We start from the raw sequence: 7,173 nt of genomic DNA, 5'->3' as shown, positions 1-7,173 counted from the left end.
TCCGCAGAGTCCAACTCTCAGCTCCATACAGCAGGACAGACCACACTAAGGCATGCATTATCCGGATTTTCGGTTATTGTATATACAGGATTTAATTATTACTCATCGATAGGCACATTGCCTTTGGGTCATTTCATAATAATAATAATAATAATAATAATACATTGGACATACTATGCATTACCGAAACTTGGCTAGACACTTCAATTGCAGATTCGTTTATTGCATTGCAAGGCTTCGACCACATTCGACGAGACAGAGGCGGAGGGAAAGGCGGAGGTGGTGTGCTAATATATGTTCGTAGCACTATACCGATGACGTACATGCATATGCATGTACTGCTTCTAGTTCACTGTCACACGGACTCAAATTGATATCAATTTGAGTCCGTGTGACAGTGAACTAGAAGCAGTGAGTGCGCTGCTTGAATTTCGCAGCTCTGGACACGTCACTTGGCGTTTACCACTGATATGTGTTTACCGACCCCCTTCATCAGGGGTAGGATTCTGGGATATATTCACCGCCTACATAGTCAGTTTTCGAACATTATTGTCCTCGGTGACCTGAACACGGATGTTCTGCAGCCTCGCAGTGGACACTACAAACATCTCCGGAATATGTGCTGCGAGTTTGATCTCAGGAATGTTGTCACTGCTCCCACTCGTCATGGGCAGACCTGCATCGATTTGGTACTTGTTTCCACTGGAGTCCAGCTTACACAGACAGCAGTGCACCCTGTGGACGGTATCAGCGACCACGACCTAGTTATAACCCACCTAACATATCCAACCATGTCTACCTGTCCACTCTACACCAATATCAGGAAGCCGAGCGCCACAGAAATAGACCGGGACGCTCTATGCCGAACCGTGGACGAACAACTGACGTCATTCCCCCTTGCAACAGATGTAAATATCTTGGCGAACAGCCTAACAGCCGTCCTCACGTCAACTTACGACAAACTTTGCCCCGTCCGTCGCATCTGCGTACCATCCTTCAGCAAACCCAAACCTCAACCCTGGCTGACTCCTCACCTGCGATATCTTTTACGGCAGCGTAAGCATTTGCACAGAAAGGTTCGGTCACGTCCCTCTGATCAACAACTAATGCAACGGTACCGGGCAGTGAGAAGGGAAGGGACACTTCTGAACAGGCGCCTGAAGTCGGAGTTCCTAATGCAACAGTTCAGAAACATGAAGCGTGACCCCAGAGGCCAGTGGTGTCTCTTAAATAAGCTCTCTGGTCGAGCCACCACGAAATCCACCCCTGCAGCGCCACTTCCAGCACTCACTGCAACATTTGCGGCAGTTGTCCACGACCCAGCCAGGCCAGGAGTGTTGCAGATACCAGCCGACAGGGATCCGACAGCACCTAGCACCCTGACTGACTTCACCTTGGTCAACACTGAAACAGTTGAGGCTCTACTGACTACTCTAAACTCCCACAAGGCCGCGGGTTCGGATGGCATTCCTCCCTGCATCTTAAAGTCATGCAAAGCAAATATCACGGCCTCACTAACATCCATAATCAATCAGTCCCTACTTTCTGGCGTTTTTCCAGCCTCTTACAAGCATGCACACGTGTGCCCACTCTTCAAGTCCGGGGACAAACTTGCAGCCACCAACTACCGGCCAATATCTCTGCTGCCCGTTGCCTCCAAGATATTGGAGAAGGTTGTCCACCGGCAGATTACTGAATTCTTCCGTGACCACCCAGAGCTGTCCGCCTTGCCGCTGGAGCAGTTTGCGTACCGTCCAAAGCACAGTTGCGAAGATGCCCTCGCTGTTTCCATAGACAGGTGGACAAGAGCACTGGACAATGGCCAGCGATGCGCGATACTGTTCGCAGATATGAGCAAGGCTTTCGACCGTGTACAGCATCAACAACTGGTCAACGAGCTGGCTGACGTAGGGCTAGGCGGCTCGGTGCTGAAGTGGTTCGCGGACTATCTGTCCTCCAGAAGTCAACAAGTCGTGGTCAATGGGGAGCGTGGTGGGACTGTGCCCTGCACCAGGGGAGTTCCGCAAGGGTCCGTCCTTGGCCCCCTCCTCTTTTGCGTCTACATCCGCAAGGTTCCACAGATTGTTCGGAACAGTATTTCTCAGCTCTATGCCGATGACATCGCCTTTTTCGTCATTGGAACGGACCTCTCTGTCATGCTGCGAAAGCTTCAGGATGACCTTAGCGCTCTGGAGCTCTACCTTGATGACAAAGGACTTCTCATGAACCCTGACAAGACGCAGTTCCTGGTCCTTCGGCGCCCACGCCAACCTGTGCCGCATCTACCAATCCCCCTAGTTTGTAAAGGCAAGCCCCTCACCCCTGCAGCCACCGTGAAGTATCTCGGACTACTCATCGACGAGCATCTCACCTTCCAGCCGCAAGTCGAGAAGGTCTGCGGTGCGGTGTTCTGCAAGATTGCCGCCTTCAGACATGGCCGAAAAAACCTAACACCTGAAGCGAAGAGGACGTTCTATTTATCCATTGTGCAATCGACTCTCGACTATGCCAGTAACGCTTATCTGCACTGTCTCAGCGCCACCCTGTTCAATAAAATCGTGACGGTCAGTCACATAGCAATGAAGAAAGTTTTTGGGTTTGACCGTATGATGTCTACTGAAATTGTTCTCCGCAAATATCATCTCTATTCTTTTGAACAGCGCACAAATCTTAAACTCTATGTTTTCGTGTACCGCTGCTTGACCCCACATCTTGCTAGTCCCCTTCTCCAATCCTTGTTCCAGCTTAGGGCTGCTGTGCCTGGACACCAGGCTCGCACGCGCGGCCAGGCACAGCGCGCATTAGTTCTTCCGCCTGTTTCTACGCAATATGGCATGCGTTCTATTTCTTTCCTGGCGGCAGACAGATGGAATGCTCTTCCCACTGACTGCCGTCAGGCCCCGTCTCTTACTCTGTATGTAAACATGGTAAAAATTCACCTAGGGTTCCCAGTAAAAAGGCAACGCCTGTTGGGACTCCCCTAGTAAAATAATAAAATCTACTACTACTACTACTACAACGTAACACGAAGCGTGAAGCACAGCTCACTATGCATTCTCGGCGACCTTAATGTCAATTGCTTGTCTGATCAAGCTCCCGCTCACTTCCGAAACATGTGTGCAACCCACTGTGTTCATAACGCTGTAACAGAGCCAACCAGATTCCGCTCCGATTCATGTTTGGACCCTATTTGTATCACAGGCGACCTTGTAGCTGTTGATGTCAGTGTAATGCCTGATCCAATTAGCGATCACTTTGCCGTGAAAGCTAGTCTAGACCTTGAATGCCACCTTGTCAGACCAGGTCACCTCCGAGTTAGGACTAGAAAGAAACCGCTTTCCACCCTGGACTTTGATGATCTGTCTGACAGGATTGGTTCGGCCCTCACTGAGACAGGACGGCATGTCACTGCTAGCACTGGCGTTGATGAACTCGTGGATAAATGGCACGGTAGCATTGGAGGTGTCCTTGATGACCTCGATCCATATGTGGTCAAGAACATAAAGCTACACAAGAAATCGCCTAAGCCATGGATCACTCCAGAGCTACGTTTTCTATTGGCACGTCGACAGTACCTCCATCGCCGAGCATGTAAGAAAGCAAGTGACCCAGCAGCTTTAGAAGAATATCGTCGAGTTCGGCGCGAGGGAACTTTAATGAACAGGCGTCTCCGCTCCCAGTACTATCAACATCAATTCATGTCCGTCCGTAAACAGCCCAGGGGCCAATGGCAGTTACTCAATGGCCTGCTTCACAGACATACCAAGGGCACTTTAGGAGGGACTGATCACATTGGTATCTCCCGCACATTTGCACAAACAGTTTCAGACCCCATTCGGACACACCTTCACTGCCCATCTGGTCCCCATCGCCAGACTTCTATGTTGGCTATCTCGCAGCCTACGGTCACCGACGTTGTAAAGATCCTTCGTAATCTCAATGCACATAAGGCTCCCGGAGCAGACGGGTTGCCTCCGATCCTTTTCAAGAATGTCATGAAGTGATGGCAGGTTCCCTGTGTGCTCTTCTCAGGGCATCTATTGAGGAGAGTAAGTTTCCTGCGCTTTTCAAGCATGCATCCGTGAGAGCACTTTTCAAGGGCGGGGACCGCTCTGAACCTCGAAACTACCGACCTGTTTCACTTTTACCGATCGCTAGCAAAGTCCTCGAGAAGCACGTGTACAACCAATTAAGCTTTCTTCTGAGAGAGAATCCCGACATTATTCCACCCCAGCAATTTGCATACAGACGATATCACTCGTGCTAGGAGGCCCTGGCTGTTGCAATTGATAGCTGGATGAAAGATTTGGATAATGGGAAGGTTGTTGGCGTAGTGCTCGCTGATGTCAGGAAAGCGTTTGACAGCGTCAATCACCAGTTGCTATTGAATGAGTTATTTGATTGTGGGATTGGTGAGTCTATAATGGTGACTCGGCTCTGGCATGGTTTAAAAGCTACCTGAGTGATCGAACTACCTGAGTGATCTAACGCAGCAGCTCATTGCACCAGAGGGCCTGCCACGCGTGCCATGTACGCAGCAGGGTGTTCCGCAGGGGTCTGTTTTGGGACCTATCCTATTCAGCCTCTATGTCCGTGGTCTTCCCTCATGCGTCAACAGTTCCACAGTTCTGCAGTTTGCGGATGATGTGAATATGTATGCAGCTGGTGACCCTGCTGAGGAAGTCATCGGAGCTTTGAACGGAGATCTGGCCAAGCTGTCTGTCTACATGGAAGAGAAGCGCATGACGCTGAACCCAGCAAAGACGAAGTTCCTCCTCCTTCACAGAAAGACAACAGCAGTGCCTGGTTCCGCCAGTGTCGTCATTGGCGGCGTCCATGTTCTTCGAGCGCAGTCCGCACGCTATCTTGGCATTGTCATTGACGAGCACCTTACTTTTGGGCCACAAATTGACGGTTTGATTGGGTCTGTCAACAGGAAACTCGGCGCCTACCGCATGTCAAGACATCTCTTGCCATTCCACGCACGGCGTAGCTTTTACCTTAGTGTTATTCAGTCGTCATTGGAGTATGCAAGTAGCGCATACGTCCACACCCTCAGTTCTTACTATTTTATTATTATTATTATTGTTATTATTAAATTTTTGATAGGGCAATCCCCACAGGCCTAAGGCCTTTTGACAGGGTACCCTAAAAATGAAGAACAGAATTACGGAAGGTATGCAAGGAAGAACTTGAGCGGACCTCCGCTGGGAGTTTTTTTTTGATAAGTATGTCCGGCTATTTAACAGGTGTCTAAGAATAGTTTTTTTGGTTTCGATAACTTTACCAACGCCTCTCATATTCTTAGCCTATACAATCTCTCTCACATTTCTTTCCGAGTCAATTTGAAGCTTTTTATTCTTGTATTTCGCTCTGTCCATAGCAGCACATGTAGCTCTCTCCTAAAAGAAATTTTCCATACCCGCTCCTCCAGAGCACATACTACTGCCGTCACTAGGTCCCAAATCTCTTTTTCTCTGGCCTTGCCTTTTGCCCACACTAAAGCTGGTTTTTCTCGTCTTGGCTACATAGGTTCTGATCGGTGGAGTCTGTGGGAAACACTCTAGTAAAATAAATAAAATAGTAATAATAATAATAATAAATATGAAGGCAACTTCATGGAGTCAGAAATATAGAAAGACAAAGCATGCAGGATCCATCTTCGCTACCCTGGCTACGGTTTCCTAATGAGGCGAGTTGGGTGTGGATTCTATCCATTTATTATACCATGGTACGGTACGGAGGGCCTGTTTTCAGCCAATCAGCGCTCGTCTAGCCATGGTTATATAGGCCAGTATAAATCCCGCGCGGGATTTATATAGAATATAAATCCCGGTGCACGGTACGTACGCTAGGGCACTGCCACCGTACATGTTCACTGCCTGAAAGGCAGTGAACTTGTACGGCGGCAGTACTCCAGCGCACGGACCATACATAAACAGACACAACGGACACCACATGCACGTGTACACTCCACACAGAACGGCACACTGACGAGGAACAGTACACAATGGAAAAGAGGAATGACCTGGAATTCGTCTACAGAGTATTCTGTTATACTGAATCTGAGGATAAAGAACGTCGAATAACCACGAAGTATCCCGAATGGGTCAGCAATGTACATTGTACTTCGAAGAGTTGAAGATCATCAACAGACTGTCTCCTTCGTAAATAAGTTTATAATACCAGTGTACATGTACTTCAACCCGATTGGAAAAGGCTACAATAGATTGGATTGAAATGTGATACAAAACAGTGCATGCAAATGCATCTACTTGCAAGCAAAACTGATTATAAGATGCCGCATGTGAAAATCAGCACTGTACCATAATTATAGTAACACTTACTCAGAAGAGTCTGTAATCTAACTAGTGACGGTAGTTTGATTTAACGACAAACTCCAGCACCGCAGCAATTCAGTCGACTTCCGCATCGCTCACGACTCAAGACAAGATCATGAAGATGCTACAATATGCACTGGTACTGAAAGGAAATCTTATGCCAAACATCCACGGAGGAATCTCCTTCTGACCTTGCTCGACCATTCTTTCAACTGACAACTGATAACCATCAGAAGATGTTCATGTACTGCATGATGTAGGAGATCTCCAAATAGGTTCGTTGTTCTGGAAATGCGTAGGGGTACCTGGCATAAGTAGGATATGACCCTCGTAGTCGGGTTATACCGTACCCTCATATAAATCCCTCCTGCTATCGCAGTCGGGATTTATATTCAGCCGGTATAACCCTCTGACTCGGGTTATATCCTCTACAAATAAGCGTGTGGGACAGTTCACGCGAACTCGCTCCGAAAAAGGTCCAGACCGTGGCGCGCATTCGCAAGAGCTGGGCATCCGTGAACAGATCCCCGTGGTTCCCTTATTGCGCCCTCGTACAGGGACGACCATGTACCTAGTACCTACTGAAGTATTTCTCTGTCCCTTGTGGGGCAGTTCACGCGAACTCGCCCAGAACAAGAACCAGAATGTCGACCCGTAGTTACAGGATGGAGCGAGACATCCGTGAACGGACCCCGGTGATTCCCTTCTGGCGCCCTCGTAGAGGGGTGTCCTTTTGAACTGGTCGAGAGTTCTGCATTCTAGTCCAATGGGCCCATACAAGTATTTAGCTCTCTCAGCTCAGGCCAGCAGCATGCACATCAACAGTTCATGC

Source organism: Sycon ciliatum, chromosome 6 (assembly GCF_964019385.1).
Source record: "Sycon ciliatum chromosome 6, ocSycCili1.1, whole genome shotgun sequence".
NCBI classification, from domain to species: domain Eukaryota; kingdom Metazoa; phylum Porifera; class Calcarea; order Leucosolenida; family Sycettidae; genus Sycon; species Sycon ciliatum.
The sequence above is the reverse complement of the archived record's forward strand: the minus strand, read 5'-3'. Positions refer to the sequence as shown.